The sequence below is a fragment of the Engystomops pustulosus genome, chromosome 7 (genome assembly GCF_040894005.1).
Source record: "Engystomops pustulosus chromosome 7, aEngPut4.maternal, whole genome shotgun sequence".
NCBI classification, from domain to species: Eukaryota; Metazoa; Chordata; class Amphibia; order Anura; family Leptodactylidae; genus Engystomops; species Engystomops pustulosus.
In genome coordinates, this window is record NC_092417.1 from 108,363,497 (window position 1) to 108,381,962 (window position 18,466).

Below are 18,466 nucleotides of genomic sequence, written 5' to 3' on the forward strand. Positions count from 1 at the left end.
TGAGGTCACCTTCAGTAGATTTCTACATGCTCAATCATCCTCTCTTTACCTACAGACTGACCATCAGTGCAGTGACTTCAAAATCATCTACAACAAAAACTCCACAAAGACCTCTTCTTTCCTGTGTATATAATCGGCAATAAAGAAGCAATTTAAATTTCTTAATCACTGATTGTATTCTGTTTATACCTGATAAGTGATTGCATAGGGTCCCCCATCACTGGGAGTAAGACCCTTCCCTCCCCTTTTTCCTCTTCCACTTGATATCTTTAAATAAAGGCTTGTATTTCTCCCAATCCTCTAGCTAAGGTTATTGCTACTAAAAATGTTACTTTTAGGGCAAGATCTTTAATGCTAGCCGATTCTAGAGGTTCAAACGGGGGCCCGGTTAGATAGTTACGACTAAGGAGAGATCCCAGGTAGGAACTCTTTGTTTGAGTTGCAGCCTTAACCTGGAGGCCTTAACCCTTGAGAAAGACCGGCGGGTTGAAACGCCCGTTGCGGGATTTCGCAAGCCAGGTAACCATGGTCATAGGGATCCGGACCATTATTCTATACTAATATACTTACGTTTTTACTTCAGTGTTACTATATTGCATTTGATATGGTCAACATTACTTGTGGTCTGGATGGGCAAACTTAATAATGGTTGGTTACCTTATTATGCCTTTTATTACTACTGATCTCATGTACCATGGCTGCTGCTTATGTAAATTTTGGTCTCTCCATTCCTCTCATGTTCTTTTTTTGTGCAATGGATTTTCCTTAACCTGGAGGTAGCCTTAACAAATCTTTTAATCCATCTATGTTCTGCAAGAGGTATATCCAAAAATGCCCCTAAAGCCGATATCTGTACCTTCAGTGTATTGGTTTTTACCCTTTTCAAATCCTGCCTGTAGAAAATCTAGGACCTGAGAAATATTGGGTGATAATGGATAATGGGTTGCTGTTCCACAAAAAGATATAAATTTTTTCCATATTTTGGAATATATTGCAAACGTTATTGGTTTACGACTTGCCTTAAGTGTAGAGAACACACTGTCTGGCAAGCCTCTTGACCTCAACAGTCCCCATTCAGGATCCAAGGCGAAAGCTTCAAGATTTGCGGGTCTGGATGGTATATTGGTCCATGATGAAGAAGGTCCTTCCGACATGGAAGCAATATTGGCTCTGCTATTGCTAAATCTCTTAGTGTTGCAAACCAATTCTTCTTGGGCCAAAAGGGGACTATTACAATCACCTTTGCTCTTTCCGCGATAATCTTTTGTATCATCTTGGGGATTAACGGCATTGGAGGGAAAGCATACATTAAAGGTGTGTCCCACTTGTGATTGAACGCATCCTTCTGACAGATGAAAAGATCTGTTTTGGTGTTCTCTATGGTAGCAAAGAGGTCTAACGTTGGAACTCCCCATCTTTGTGTTATCTGGCCATAAACTTCTTGGTTTGGAGACCATTTGTGATGGTCTATCAACCTCCGACTCAGAAAGTCTGCTATTCTATTCTGACTCCCTATTAGATGTATAGGGATTAGAGATTGTTCTCTGCCCAGGTGAAAATTTTCCTTGACAGATGTAACAGGTCTTGACTCCTGGTGCCCCCTTGATGGCGGAGATAGGCTACCGTCGTCACGTTGTCCGAGTAGATTCCGATATGGGAGTTTTTCAGATATTGGTACTTCCCAGACCGCCTTCAGTTCTCGATAGTTTGATGACCGTTTCTGGAGTCGTCAAAGGCCACTGGCCTTGAAGGTATCTTCCTTCCAGATATGACTTTTACTGGCCAAGGAAACCAGTGAACTCCCTTTTTCAGATGTTCCTCTTCTGTCCACCGTACTAGGGATGACTTTATGGATGGTGGTAGCTGGATCTTTTGATCGAGGTGTAAGGGATCCTTGTCCCAGGATGACAGAATCCAATTCTGAAAAGTCCTCGTATGACTATGGCACCACTGGACTGCTCCTATGCAGGCGGTTAGATGCCCCAACACTTTCATTGCCTCTCTTATTGTGCAATACTGACATTGCAGGAATAATAACATTTTTTGAATCATGAGGCTCCTTTTTTCCTCTGGTAGAAAAGACATCTGGAGACTCGAGTTCAGTTGTGTACCTAGAAAGATAGTCTCTCTGCTGGGAGTAAGATTGGACTTTTCCCAATTGATGATCCATCCCAGTTGTAGGGTTGAAATAGTCAGATTCCTGTGTAAGATCAACTCTTCTTCTGTTGTCCCAATTATTAACAGGTCGTCCGCATATGGAATGATCTTGACATTTTTCATTCTCAAATGGGCTATTATCTCTATTACAATTTTTGAGAAGGTCCTTGGGGCTGACGAGACCCCGAACGGTAAAGCCCTGTATTGGAACCTGAATATTTCATTTGTTGGAGAGGGAACCGCAAACCTGAGGTATTTTTGGGATTGCAGACAAATTGGTACATGGTAAAAGGCATCTTTCAGATCTATAGTGCATAGGAATGCATGTCAAGGAATGAGATTGGTGGCTGAACTGATCTTTTCCAATTTGAATTTCCTGTAAAGAATGAATTTGTTTAGTGACTTTAGGTTGAAGATAAGTCGGAAGGAGCCATTGGGGTTTCTTTATCAGAAATAGAGGGCAGTAATGCCCGGTCAATGCTGTATTTCTCGGTACAGGAACCACTACCCCCATATCTCGCAGCTTTATGACCTCCTGCCATAACTGAAGAGAGAGACACTGATTTTAGAGATTCGTCACAAACTTCTTGGGAGGAAGGGCTGTTAGCTCCAATTTGTAGCCATTCTCCAACAGATTCAGAACCCAGGCATTCGTTGTTATTTGTGCCCACTGTTGGTAGAATCCCAGGAGATTTCCCACCACTCTGGCGTCATTGCTTTCTGAATGGTTGAGTTGTATAGCTGGAGCTGAGGAGAAATCCTCTTCCTTTTCCTCCCTTAGAATAGCTTCATCTTCCTCGCTTGCCTTTTCCTTTATAAGAAAATTTCCTTTCTCTTGGGTCCCGAAAGGGTTGTTTCTTCGGAATAGACTTTGTTTCTGGAAACCCTTTTCAATTATCTGTGGCCTTTTCTAGAATAGCATCTAGTTCCGGTCCAAAAACATATTCTACTTGGAACGGAATGCCACACAATTTTGATTTGGAACAAAAGTCCCCACTCCATTGTCTCAGCCACAACGTGTGTCTGGTTGAATTTGAGAGAGCGCCCTCTTTTTGCGCTAAACCTCACTCCTGCTGATACATCGGCTATAAACGCTGTTGCAGACTTTAAAGTTGGTATAGAATCTAAGAGGACTTCTCTTGGGGTTCCACTTCTGATATGGTTTTCCAATTCCGACAACCAGAAGAACATTGTACGAGCCACTGATGTTGTTGTTATATTGGCTTTAAGGTTCAACATACTGGACTCCCAGGTTTTCTTCAATAGGCTGACTGCTTTTCTATCTAACGGATCCTTCAATTGTATCGCATCTTCAAACGGGAGGTCCGTCTTCTTTGCAATTTTTGTTACCTGAATGTCTACCTTGGGAGGGCTATCCCACAGACGAGAAACCTGTTCATCAAATATTAATCTATTTTTGAATTCTCGGGATACTGAGATCCTATTCTATACCCTCCTTTTTGTTTTTAGAATGCCAAAAAGTTCATCCTGTACCGATTCTACAATGTCCTCAATCTTAAGCGTATCTCGTACGGCTTTAAGGAGAGCATCCAAATCATCAGACACAAACATATATTGGGGATATTTATTGTGCGCCAGCGTATGATCGCCCCGCCGCTGCAAATTCGCAACCCGATACATCAAGAGGCATCTGCCTCTTGATGTATCGGGCTGCCAGCAGCGCAGCGTTTATCCTACGCCAGACAGGGCCTGGCGTAGAAAAAAACGCAGCCGGCGACTTTTCACGTATGAAAAGTCGCCGGCAGCAGCGAGTGCGCAGGGACAGTAACGCCCCGCGCCGGCCCACTCCCGTCCGGCCGCGCCCCCCGCTCGGCCAGCCGCGCCCCCCGCTCGGCCAGCCGCGCCTCCCCCCTTCACGCCCCACTGGCTTGAAGGTGGCGGATTGGGGAAAATAATTGCAAAAGCTAGCAATAAGCTAGCATTTTCCGATTATTTCAGGGCCTCTGCGCCACTGGCGGAGCGCAGAGGTCCTGATAAATATGCCCCATTGACTCCATTTTAGACGCTGAGGAAGAGGGAGGTTGTTCCATTTCAAATAGTTCCATATTTGATGTAGAAGCCTGTTCTGCCTCAGATTCCGATTTCGGTGGGGATTCTACCACCCTGGGTCTTTTGCAAGGTGGCTGTAATTGTGGGATTAATGCGGAAATGGATGAGGATACTGACATCTGAATTTCACTCTTTAAGAATCCCCTCATTTCATCAATAAATGACGTTCTTTCTTCTCGCATTAACCCGTCAATACATTCTTTGCAGATAGTTTATTATAACACACACTGCATCTCTTAGAGGAAGTTTTCTTCCTCTGCACCTCTTTAGTTTTCTCCTTAGGATCCTGCTAAAGAGATGGAGACCAGGAATTTAAAGAAAAACTCTCGGTAAGGGAGGATAGCCCCCCGTCCCCCAGACACCCCCGAAACCACTCACAGGAGTTATAGGCGGGGGTTCTGGTAGGGTTACATCCATAATCAGGGATTCCATGCCTTCAATATAAACAGAGTATCATGCATTTAGATAATTTCAACCATAACATGTACTACAAGAAGACAAATCCTGACCTTGTACAAAATTTTGTCGTAATAAGCCGCACCTGCATAAGAATAAGGCATTTAGACATTGTACAGTAACATTAAAGGTATAGTACTGAGCATGGTACCTTACACCCATTGGGTTTAGAAGTGTCACGACCGAGTTACCGCTGATGTAATCCTTTAGACCTCAGAGCAGTGTGCACCTCGATTAGCGCTGGTGTCACGAGTAGAAATCCTGTAGACCACAGCTCACCGTGCACCAGTTTTAAATTCTGGCGCCCTGCGCCAGTCTTCAAAGGGGCCAATACGTCACTTCTGGTGCGAAGCGGCCCACCGGAAGTTGTCATTGAGCTACTGAAACGTGGCCGGGAGCAGCAAGATGGCGGCACCGGGTTTCTTTGGCAGAGCCGGCTGGAGACTGCGTGGGACCAGGAAGAGGAAGCTCGGCGCTGATCGCGGTCCCCAGTCTCTGAGGATAAAGGTAAGAACCCGCTCCTTTAGACCGAACTCCCCAATACCGTCCAACATGGAGGAGACCGGAGGAGTACTCTCCACTCCCTGCCCGTGTAGGGACAGGAAGCCACTGGTATGTGGATGCAGGGGGGGGGGGGTGTTTTAGGTTCAAGGGTCATCCTCCATGTGGGGACAGTGACAATGATAGTAATGTACCTCTTTTTGACCTTTTTGGAGTCTGTTTACATAGAACAGTTTGTAATAACATAATTTTACATATTATATTAAAAGTTATGTTTTAACTTTAGCTTCACCTCTTGTACTTTAGTATAAAAGTATGGCAGTAAAGATAAGTAAATGTTATACTGCATTTGTGAAATTATTGGTAATAATGGTCTGTGTAGAGTTTTGTTCATTATCATAATGGTTATTTTATGCATTTATGTTGTGTTAATGCTGTGGTTCACAGTTTGGAGGTCTCATTCAGGCATTGTAGTGCTATTGATTGGAATTATTGGTCTTATGCTTGTGGTTGGCCACAAAATTGGTTTAGTGAAGGTATACATTTATAAATAACAAACTAAATATCTAAGGTACATAAGGCCTCTTTCACACAAACGTATGAAAATGGGCATATACCAGCCGTACTGTTTTCATGTGGGTAGCATATGGCCACATTCATTTTGAAGGGCAATGAGCAATTGTCCACTGTACCACGACCGAGATGTAAAAAAAAATATAGAACTTGTCCTATTTACTCCAGTATTTCCATTCCGTATGCCCCATAGAGATCTATGGAACATTTAAAATAGGTATTGCATACGGTTGTGCACAATATACAGTATTGGCGTATATACAGGGAGAGTAGATCCAGTGAGAGGTACATTCTGTCAGCCATCCAGCCCACCATATTTTATGGGTACAGTGACAGTGGATACATGCATGTACTGATTAAAAAAATCACATTAAGGCTACATTCACACGACTCTCATAGTGACATATATATACGGCCGTAAGCTTGGTTATGAAAAGCTGTAATGAATAACTTTCCGTACAATACATCAAAAGATCTTTAAATGACAGTTAAATCATGTCTATGTGTTTATGTATCATTCTCCTACATCCAAAAAGCCCTTGCACTGTGTAAAGAGTCCATAAACAGAGCCAAATTAAAATAATAGACCTTATAGAAGGGGAACCTAACTATTAATTCCATTTATTATAAAAGATACTTGGTGTCACAGAAAAATCAGCCACCAATAGAGAAATGTGTGACTTTCTAACTAACACCGCTCCTAAAATGTTTGGCAGCAAATACTGCAGCTGCCCAGACATTAACTTCAACATGTTGAAGTTGACACCCAAAGACACATGAACTTAAAAAGTGTAGAAAGAAATAACAGTTATACAGTGTCAGCATGGGGTGCATATCCAAAATAAAATTATATATTACAGCTAATAACATGGACAGATGAAACAATAGGAATGAGGGCACTACTTGCAAGACTTTACAATCTAGTAGGTGGAAACGGGGGAGGGGAGGAAGTTACACAGGAGGAAACAGTGCTTGTACAATGGTCCAACTATTCTTGTCATGGTACGGCACTATTTTCCGTTATGTTTCCTCCACACTAATCCAGCTCCTTCACCCCATCCAACTGCCTGTTATGTGTATTGAGCAGGGAGGAGTGTAAGAATATGTTAGGAGACACAGGCACCCACAGGCTACAGACAGGGGCGCACAAACCATGAAGAGAGTCAAGAATATTGCCTCAGGCGGCGCCCCCTGGTGGACGATAGGGGGCGGCAGAATCATAGAGGAGTCGGACATTGTATGAGTTTTGTAAGCCAGGACGTGCCGCCTTAAAATAACTATAACCGCAGCATGTTCTGGCTCTACAGAAGGAGGGGGCGTCAGGCTGAAGGAACCACTGCCCCTGCCTGCCTGCTAACTGTGCTGACTGGTCGGATTACAGCTCCCACCAGCAACATGACTTTCACTTCCAGGATTAGCGATATATGCATAGGTATTCGCCTGCTTTGGGTGCCACCTCTGCTCTGTCTGCTGGGGATCTGCTGACAGCAGGGACTTATTCCTGTTCCGTGCTGCAAGCCTTCCCCCTCGGCATCTTGCAGCTTTAGAGCTGCAGAGATACAGAACAGACATAGCTCCCACCCCTACAGCACGAAGCCCTGCCCCCACAACATGGCTGCTTCCATGAGAGAGACACCAAGGAGAGTAAACATTCATAAGCTGAGGTAAGTGTGTGGTGCGTGTGGTGTCAGTGGGGGATAGGGAGTGACTGTAATGCCATAGAGGATTGGGGTGTGTGTATGTCATCAGTGGGGTAGAGATGAGGAGGAGTGTGGAGTCATGGGGGATAGAGAGTGTGTGTGATGCCATGGAGGATGAGGGTGTGTGTATGTTGTCAGTGGGGTAAAGATGAGTGTGGTGTCAGGAGGGTATATGAGACTTGTATAGTGTTAGCGGGGGAGTGTGTAGTTGTGTGACAGGGTGCAGTGCTTTTCTCTAGGGAGTGGGCACTATCATTATGGAAGGGGGAATGTGTAAACTCGGAGTCAAGGAGGAGTGTTAAATGCAATACAAACTTCATATACTTAATATCAATAGGAAGTGCTGCACCACATTTAGCTCTACACATGGATATTGTTGTCACTTTTCTATTGATTATATTACTTTTGGACATAATGTTATATATGTGCTGTGCCTGTTGCGATGCAATATGTACGCTCCGCCCGATAGCGATCTTTCTATAGTTCGCCTCAGGCAGCAGGGAGGCCAGGTTCACCCCTAGCTACAGATGCCACACCCCTGGGACTCCCCACATGCTGCTGGTAGGGAGCCAGGTAATGTGAATTAAACTTAAATTACTGACATTTTTCAGATATTGAATAACACCAGCTATTGACATTCATCAGTGACAGGTTCAGGGGCTAATGCAAAAAAGATTCAGAAAAGATTTCTTCACTCCCCATTCCCTCTACAAGAAGTTCTCACTGCACAAGTGTCTGTAAAGTAAGATCACAGAGGACCTAGCCGTCAGGCTCGTTGGAATAATTATAAAAGTTAGTATACAAAGAATCAGCACAGTGGACCGTTTATAGAATGCTTGCAGAAAAAACACAACTAAACAAAAACTCCTTTGCTGGGGAAAATTTTAAAGGACATGTACCACCAGATTACTGAGAAAAAGACTTAAAAATATGTAAATTAGCCTGAGGTGCTCAGGGTCACGACACCAGAGTGCTCCGCCATAGCTCCGCCACTCCACAATTATGCAGGCCATTCGACTGCTTAGTATTATCCCCTCCATCTCCTTGTGCAGCCGCATTAGTAATCCTTGAGTCGTGTAAAGGACAAGTTTCCGCGCATGTGCAGGATTTCCAAACAGCTGGCTGACGTCACTGGCTATCTGAGCATATTGGGTGGGACAGCAGGGTGAAAACTAAGCAGCCGGAGGGTATGCATAATTATGGAGAGGCTAAGCCATGAGGCGCTCAGGTGACAGGATTATAAAAACATGTAAATTATCATGTCACCGGAGCTCTTCATGGCTCTGCTGCTCCATAATTATGCACACCTCCCGGCTGCTTAGTATTCACCCCTCTTTGCAGCACCATAAGGTGATTAGGTGACATGATGCTTAACCCCTTCCCGACATTTGACGTAATAGTACTGCATGGCGGGAGGTGCGTTCCCGCAAAATGCAGTACTATTACGTCAAGCTTCTGGCGCCGGCTCATGAACGGAGCCGTCGCCAGAAGCTGCGGGTGTCGGCTATATATTATAGCTGACACCCTCCTCTAACACGCCGCGGTCGCGCTGACCGCGCCGTGTTAGAGGCATTTAAAGTGTATTTAAAGTCAATTGGACCCCCCCGCGGCGCTTAACAGGTGGTCCGCAGCCCCGGGACTGCCAGTGCCTGGGGTCGCGCGATCTTCCTCCCGGTGCCGGGTCCCAGTGTCTTACATTACACAGTGCAATACATCTGAACGTTCTATAACAACGCGCATTGGGAATAGGCTAGAGGCGAGAGGCGAGACGAGATGCACTGTAAAAAAAATCCTTAATTTTAGTGGGTTTTTAGCTTATTGAAGCAATTTGGCGGATTAAGCTGCCACTGAAAATCACCTCCTATTTTATCCAATTGTACTTGAAGAAGGGCTGATTAGCCCGAAACGAGTCTACTATGGAATAAAGCATTTTAACCTTCCTGAAGATCCTTGTCCGAATAGCGCCGTTCCAGCCCTCTTTGGTTTTCTAAACCACCCCTTCTGTCTATTGGATCACTGGTTTAACTTAGGTTAAACACCAGCACGCTGAAGGGCAGCTTACGGATACTTTAAAAGCGCATTAACTTTATAATAAGGTGAGCACACCTCTGGGGGGGGGGGTCACGTCCTACATACCCCCCCTATTTTCTGCGTGGTTCCATTGGATACCATACGTACCTCTTTCTCCTTATTCTCACAGTATCACACGAGGCGCCGTCCTCTTGTTTGCCTTTGTTTTGTTTTTTTCCTCTACTTTTAGTACTCTGGATTAGATGTTTCCGTGTTTTGCCAGGACAGCATTTTCTCAGTGAATTCTGCTGCTTCTAAAGGTAGGACTCAATAGAGAGTCTGTTCCAAAAGAGGAGTTAGGATGGACACTATGTACTAAGAGACCCGCGACACTTCCAGAGTGACAAAAGTTTAGTTGGTCCCCTGGTATATTCTACCTCCTTATACGCAACACATTCACAATTCACACCCAACCTGTTGTGAATTCATTTCGGTAAAATGAATAATTGTAACAACTGTTAGGTCCCGTTGCTCCCTATACCCCTCCATTATTTCATAAGGGGCGCCACATAACGGGCAATGAACTTTCCAGAAATAATTGCAATTTCCATCTTGGACTCCATTGCACATCATATTTGGAAACCACCTACATGTTCAAAATGCTCATTTCACCACGTGTATTACACTACACCACATATTACACCTTGCTAAATTCACCAAGGGGTGTACATTCAACAATTAGGGCCACTGTTCGAGTTTTACATGTGAAGGATTTCTGTCAAATTTGGCCTCTAAAAGACAAACATCCCTCTTTTCCTCTACTGTGCGCCCATAAAGTATTTTATATGCACATGTGGAGCACTCCTACACTCGGGAGAAATAGTTTTACACCTTTTTCGGAGTTACTTAAAATATTATCCCTTGTGGCTTACAAAAATTAGGGGGTAAAGTGACATTTATAGGAAAATTTTCACCTTTTTAATGTTTAGGGCCTAATTGGATCATTCACCTGTAGGGGCAAATACATATATTACACATTGCAAAATTCTCTAAGGGGTGTGAGGTCAAAAATTAGGGTCACTTTTCGGATTCTTGTCTGTTTTATACCACTAGGGTTCTCCAAATGCATGTCAAACATTTCTGTCAAATTTGGCTTTTACTGTGCGCCCATACAACATTTTATATACAAATGTGGGGTAGTTCTACACTCGAGAGAAATAGTTTTACCCATTTTGGGGGGTTATTACATTTTTTTATCACTTGTGGCTATAAAAATTAGGGGTACAATGACCTTTATAAGAAAATTTTCCCCTTTTTCCTATTTAAGTCCTAATTAAATCAAACACCTTTACGGACAAATACACATATTACACCTTGCTAAATTCTCTAAGGGTTGTGCTTTCCAAAATGGTGATACTTGTTGGGGTTCCCCTCTGTTTTGATACCACTATGGCTCTCTAAATGCATCCTGACATATGTAAAGGATGTCTGTCAAATTTGGCTTCTAAAAGGCCAACGCCCCTCTTTCCCTTCTGAGCTTCACTGCATACCCATACAACATTTTATTTGCATGTGTGGGGCAGAAAATGAGAGAAATACTAGTACACATTTTTTGGGGTTGTTTTATCTTTAATGCCTTATGGGATACAAAAATTAGCCATAAAAGTGACTTTTTGGGGAAAATGTTCATATTTTTCCTTTTAGGGACCTAATTGAAGCAAACACCTGTAGGGGAAAATACACATATTACACCTTGCTAAATTCTCCAAAGGGTGCACTTTCCAAAATGGTGACAATTGTTGGGGTTTCCTTCTGTTTTGGTACCACTAGCGCTCTCCAAATGCATCCTGACACATGTAAAGGATGATTGTCAAATCTGGCTTCTAAAAGGCCAAAGCCCCTCTTTCCCTTCTGAGCCCTACAACACTTTATATGCAAAATTGGTGCAGTTCTGTGCTTAGGAGAAATAGTTTTACACATTTATGGGGGTTGTTCCATCTTTTATCCCTTATGGTTTACAAAAATTTGGGGTAAAAGTGACTTTTTTGAGAACATTTTCACCTTTTTTCCCTTTTGGGGCCTAATTGAATCAAACACCTGTTGGGTCAAATACACAAATTACACCTTGCTAAACTCTCCAAGGGGTGTACTTTCCAAAATGGTCTCTCTTGTTGGGGCTTTCCTCTGTTTTGGTACCATTATGTCTCTCCAAATGCATCCTGACACATGAAAACTTTTTCAGCCATATTTGCCCTCCAAAAACGAAACAACGCTCTTTCCCTTCCAAGTGCCCCCCTGTGTCCGTACAGCAAGGTACAGTGACAAAATGGGTATTGGCATACTCAGGAGGAATTGCCTTAAACATTGTAAAATACATTTTCCTTTTTAACCCATTGTGAAGGTGCAAATTTTAGTGTTCAATGAATCTATAGTAAGATAAAATTACATTTCTGTAATTTTACTTTCATTTATCTTTCACCCTCATGAAACGCTCATAGGGTTAACAAAATTCCCAAAGGTTGTTTTGAATATTTTGAGGGGTGTAGTTTCTAAAATGGTGTCATTTGTGGGGGTTTCCTGTCATGTGGGCCTTATAAAGTCACTTCTAACTAAATTGACCCTCCAAAAGTAGGTTTTGATGAATTTCGTGAAAATCTGAAAAATTGCACCTAAAGTTATAAGCCTCCTAACATCCTAAATAAAGGAAAAGATGTTTGAAAAATGATGCCAAGTTAAAGCAGACATATGGAAAATGTTAGTTATCAAGTTATTTTAGTGCTATGAAAAAACTTTACAAAAAGTAGAAAATTTTGAAAACATTGGTTTTTCAAACTTTTTGCCAAATTTCCATTTATTTCATAAATAAATACTAAACATATTGATTAAATTTCTCAACCAACATGAAGCACAATGTGTCACAAAAAACAATCTCAAAATCAACTGGATATGTTAAAGCGTTCCAAAGTTATAACCACTTAAATAGACATGTCAGATTTTAAAAAATGGGCCGGGTCAGGAAGGTGAAAAGTGGCTTCAACATTAAGGGGTTAAGTGTTTTTATAATGTCTTTTTCTCAGCAATACCAGAGCCCTTAGATGGAAATAGTGCCATTATCTCAAAGAGGGAACAAGCATAGATATGGTGGTGCGTGCCCTTTAACTGAGACACAATCCGTATAACAAATAACACAAAAACTTTCTGATAATTTTTTTTAGCCAAAGAATGTCAAAAAATGACAGACAGCAGAATAACAGATTGAAAAAACAGTATGTCAGCCTACAAGGTACAGTTCGTAGATCAAAGGGTAACCAGAGAAAACTCATAATAAAAGGTAACTGCCAAGCGATTAACAATTCGTGATAGGTCAGACAGAGCAAAATTACAAAGAGGTACATCAACCAGAAATAAAATATTGTGGACCCATAAAATGGAATATGTAGTCTAAGTACAGGCGACACACAATAAGCAAAGAAAGCGTCCCTGGTTTTCCCTCATTGAATTTAATGTTAGATTTCATTTAAACTTGGTCACTTATATATGCTGTTACGTGGAAGTTTGGGAAAGACTTTTGAAGCCATAAAACTACATGTGTAGTGTAGTAAACCATTTAATCTAATTTGCTGCTGTTTTTGTAATATACAATATAGCAAACACCCGAATATGGACCTACTATGCCATCGAAAAGTTTGATTTTGGGCCACCTCTAAGGGCGTAATACTTGAACAATTACAGTATCCAAAGATGCGAGTAGTCCAGCACATTGCTACCACACAGATGCCCAATACATTGCTGGGCTATCTTGGACAGTTTCATAGCATTAAATAGAGCTGAAGACTACCAGTATGACCAGGGTCCCTGCTATAAATCCAAGATGAGCATACACGTTTCCCCTATACTGCGGCCATTTCACATGAAAACCCCTCTATGTCACTTATGAGGTATGAGGAGTGGTTGAGGATACAATATAATTTCCCTCCAGCAATAATCATAAAGTGTTGTGTCTTGTTCCTTGATCCTACTGCAAAAGGCCAATTATGAATGGTAAATGCTGGTTGGGTCTCTTAAATATTTCTCTATATGGTCCCACATCTTTTACTTTAACCTCTATGGTCATTGTTGTCCCATTATGACTTGTTGTTGTGAAATGTATGAAAGATACTAATCATACAATCTATGTAAATGTTAAAAAAAAAAACCTTAGTTCCCGTTTCAAAATCAAGTACTGTATAAGCAGTATTTATGGGACCACAGTCTGGAAAAAATGTAAAGGCAGAATGTACTGTTTCTTCCTGAGAGGTCATTATCAAGTACATTAGTGGCTCCAATAAAGCCATTTACGACCTGAGTATATTACTTTGCTTGATAGGGTAACTGTGCAGGATCAACTACATATCACACTTGTTAACTTTACTGCCCATGCCCGCTTGACCAACATTGTGTTGTGATAGATCATTAAAACCTACATGAAGACAATCACCAGCTGCAATGCTTTTGGATAATGTATGGTCTGCACTTTCTAAATTATGTTGTGCCGCAGGCTAGTATCCGACCCCGTGTGCATAGGTATAGATAGAGACTGAGAACAAAGATATTGACTTCTGCTTTTTATTAAGGCAAAGTTTTCATATTTCAAATCACTGTGGCGTTTCGGCCCTTCAGGCCTTCATCAAACAGCGATGTAATGTAAAGAACGTGTAATACACTGGTTGTGCCATGGATGGTGCAACTGCACCCAACTGGAATGGGTGGGTGCAGTTGCACCATCCGTGGCACCGCCAGTTACACTTTCTATACATTACATCACTGTTTGATGAAGGCCTGAAGGGCCGAAACGTCATAGTGATTTGACGTCACAGGCCAGAAGAGCGCTGGCCCTTTAAATCACCAAGTGCCGGTGCGCGCGTACACTAGGGAGCGTGGTCACTCGCGGCCTAGCCAGGACGGGAACAGAAGCGTGGAGAGGTGAGTGCGGGCTGAAGGATGGGGCAGCGCGGCCACGAAGAGGGGCACAGGTGAGTCTTTGATCCGAGGCATGACAGTACCCTCCCCCCCCTTTGGCCTCCCCCTCTTCTTGGCTAGAAGAAATCTTTGAAGGAGAATTCTTTCCAGGATATTCTCCCCAGGATCTCTCCTTGGGCCCAAACCCCTTCCAGTCAACAAGAAAGAACTGCTTACCCCTCACGGTCTTCATGTCCAACACCTCCTTGACTTTGTAGATGTCAGTAGAGTCAGCCTCAGGAGGAGGAGATTGCTGAGAGAGGCGGTTCAACATAACTGGCTTCAGTAGGGAGACATGGAAGTAGTTTGATGGAGGAAGGCAGAGTTTGTATGCCACTGGGTTGATGCCCTTGGTAACTTCAAAAGGACCAAGGAAGCGGGGACCAAGCTTCTAATAGGTATCTTCAGCCAGACATATCTGGAAGATAACCACACCTTGTCACCTGGAGAGAAGACAGGAGGAGGCCGTGCTTCTTGTCAGCTTGGGTCTTGGTGCAGTCTTGGTTAAATCAACCAAATCGATTTAAAGTCCTGCACCAGATCCTCTATCACCAGGACATCGGAAGAACTTGGAGACAAACTGGGCCCGTAGTCAGACACGATGTGCAGCGGAAGTCCATGCAGCCGGAAGCTATGCTTGAAGTACAAACTGGCAAGCCATGGGGAAGACGTAAGACCTGGAAGGGGACATCTTGGAAAACTGGTCCGTCACCACCCAGATGACAGTATTGCCAGAGGAGAGAGGCAGATCAGTGACAAAGTCCATTGCCACGTGAGACCACGGGCGACTGGGTATTGGCAGCGGAAGTAACAGTCCAGCCAGTTTGAGACGGGAGGCTTTGTTGCGGGCACAGGAGGAGCAGGATCCCACAAAATCCCGAACATCTTTGACCAGACCTGGCCACCAGTAGTAGCGCGAGATGTGGGCCACAGAGCGTTGCACCCCTGGGTGCCCTGCCACTGGCGAAGAATGACCCCAAGACAAAATCCTCTTTCAGAGTGCAAGTCAGACACCGTCTTGCCAAGATCCACCGGAGCTGCAACAACATGTTATTCAGGAGAGATGATATGCTGAGGAACAGGCTCTTCTCCAACAACATCCGAAGCACGGGACAGTGCATCAACCTTAATATTCTTATCCATAGGACGGAAATGGATCCGAGGCATGGATCGCAGGGACACCCGTGACACAGTGAACTGCATGACCCTCTACATCAATTAAGGGAAACAGTACCCTTGTTCTTGTGATCTTTGCAGGTCTCTGTAGTCAATCTATTACTGATCAGATTGCTATCCCCTATTCTGTGGATAGGAAACAATAAGGCCGGTTTCACATTGTCTTTTCTTTTATATCAGTAATTTTTCACTGAACCCATTTTGGCTTATGGACACATACAGATTAGTTTTTACTTCCTGACTTCAGTGATTTTTCACTGACCCATTCTTTTCAATGAGGTTTCACACTTCAGTCTTTTTTTCATTCATCAGTGGTCACTTGTTTAAGATTTGTTGCAATTTCTCAGACTGCTCAATACATCTGAATGGGGTTTGCAGAAATACATGCACATAAAGAAATAACCCATTCATACAAATTTGAAAAAAAAAAAATTGTTTTTGCTTGAAGTTAGTTCCAGCTTATGATGACACTGCCATCTAGTGTCAATTATAATTAATTTAAATTTGAAGATAGTGCTGACATTGTACATTGCAAACACAAAAATATAAGGCAACTAACAATAACCAAAAATATATATATATAATTTTTAAACTGGACAATTAAATAAATTTGCTTATTTTTGGCTGTTTGGTGTATTATTTTCATACTATAGTACTCACCAAAACAATGATACGTAACTGCAGGTATTGATCTCAGAAATTCAATTTAAAAGGAGCGAGGAGCAGCTACTCCAGAAAACAGATGCATTTACAGATGTTTTGCATTGATGACCACCAAAACCCATGTTAGTTCCTAAACACAAACATTTACCGTAAGTCTAAAATCACAAGTAGAGTCAAACTTTAGACCAGCTAATATTTGGTCTAATTTAGGTCTAATGTAGAACTGAATTTTCTGTTGCTCAGACTGAATACGTGGGATAGGCCATACTCTTTTCAGACAAGTCAAAAAACTGTCCAAAAATGTCTAAAACCCTCAATAAACGTGGCACATGGCATTACACCAGAATTCTGTCATAAGATTTCTGTCTGTAATCTTAAATCTTAACCTGTCATCAGGAAAGTCATTTTAAAGGAAATCTACAATTTGAGGATGCTCTAGCTACATTGATGCACAAACATATCTTGTTTAATCCCTGAATTGAGTGGTTTTTCTAAAAAAAAAAAAAAATTGAAAATTCAGTACTTTGGGAAAGCTGGGTGCAGACTGGCTGCTGTACATAAAGACATTACTTCCTCATATACAGGAGGTGCCTGAACTGTCCAGACAGCACTAATCGACCTGAGCTGGATGACTCTACACAGCAGCTGGGGGATGGTGCAGCAATTGATTGCTTCTGCCCATCAGGGACAACACACCGATTACGTATTCTCAGCAGGACAAGGCTGGAGCAGTGCAAAGTTAGGCTATGAGAAGAGTGCCAGGGCAGCCACAGGAGCAACAGAGCTTCATTATCATAATTTTATAATAGTTTTTTTCAGCAAAACCACTCATTTCAGGGATTAAACAAGATGTTTCTGCATTGCTGTAGCTACAGCATTCCTAAGAGCCGACTGTGCACGCTCGAGCGTTCGCCAAGCGATGCTAATTTGCATAAAATATAAAGGCAATTTGTGAAGAATTGACAAGGTTTAATGGAAAAAGAAAAATAGAATGCTTGCATCAGGGTTCCCTCAGCTAAATATTAGTGTTCCTGGTTTAAATTGGCCTGTTCTAAGTGATAGATTCATTCAAATGCTACACAATCTTGTGCTACACATTCAGCCGCTACAGAACCTCATACTACAACCTAATAACATATCTCAGCTACTGCAGATCTTCATAACACACCTCAGCTGCTGCAGTGTCATACTACAGTACATATCACAGCTGCTGCAGAACCTCATACTACAACCTAATAACATATCTCAGCTACTGCAGATCTTCATAACACACCTCAGCTGCTGCAGTGTCATACTACAGTACATATCACAGCTGCTGCAGAACCTCATACTACAACCTAATAACATATCTCAGCTACTGCAGATCTTCATAACAAACCTCAGCTGCTGCAGTGTCATACTACAGTACATATCACAGCTGCTGCAGAACCTCATACTACAACCTAATAACATATCTCAGCTACTGCAGATCTTCATAACACACCTCAGCTGCTGCAGTGTCATACTACAGTACATATCACAGCTGCTGCAGAACCTCATACTACAACCTAATAACATCTCAGCTACTGCAGATCGTCAGTCCAGCTGCTGCAGTGTCATACTACAGTACATATCTCAGCTGCTGAACCTTAAAACACATCTATAGTACTGATCCATTACTAATATGAGTTACTTTGCATTGTACTACAAACAACAGCAGGGAAACGAGCGGAGCCTCCACAGAAAACAAGAGCGCAGGAACTCGGTTTGCGGCTTCTGCTGCTGGGGGAGACATTAGGCTGAACACAGGAAGTGCCGAGCGGTTCATGTGAATCCTGTCTATACAAATACGTTGAGGCTGCTGTGAGCCTGGGATTCCCTGTGTCTGGTATTTGCATATAGTACATGCGCTGAACCCAGAAGAGTCATACCGCAGGCATATAAAAACACTTGTCCCAGGAGCTTACAGTCTAGGCTGGACTCTGGAGCTTGAGCTGCAAGCAGCATCCTCGAAAGGCAAGTGCCTTCTCCCATAAGCTCCATTGTAGTAGGCAGCACCTGCTATAACACAATCTCCCTCTCTGCCCATACAATTGCACAGAGAGAGAGAGGTCTAAAAAGCTGCAGGGAAGTGTCTACGACCTAGTTGTAAAGCCATCCATCTCTGCAATGATATAATAGTT

At 42.8% G+C, this 18,466-nt stretch overlaps 2 protein-coding genes across 7 annotated transcripts in view; one reads left to right on the forward strand and one right to left on the reverse strand.

Annotated features, from left to right (window-relative positions):
- The window catches only part of LOC140070711 (uncharacterized), a 99,143-nt gene that overhangs the window by 80,079 nt on the left and 598 nt on the right, over window positions 1–18,466 (reverse strand). The window contains exons 1-2 of one of the 6 annotated variants that reach the window (XM_072117519.1): window positions 17,977–18,086; window positions 16,302–16,434 (exon numbers count right to left, since the gene is read on the reverse strand). The exons of 3 other annotated variants lie outside the window; for them this stretch is intronic. The gene's annotated coding sequence lies outside the window, so the exon portion shown is untranslated. Of the gene's footprint in view, window positions 1–16,301; window positions 16,435–17,976; window positions 18,087–18,466 lie in introns of those variants that run through there. 2 more of the 6 variants (XM_072117520.1, XM_072117522.1) reach the window with 2 other exon arrangements.
- The window catches only part of WWOX (WW domain containing oxidoreductase), a 799,245-nt gene continuing 798,821 nt past the window's right edge, over window positions 18,043–18,466 (forward strand). Inside the window, exon 1 of the mRNA XM_072117500.1 lies at window positions 18,043–18,299. The gene's annotated coding sequence lies outside the window, so the exon portion shown is untranslated. The remainder of the gene's footprint in view (window positions 18,300–18,466) is intronic.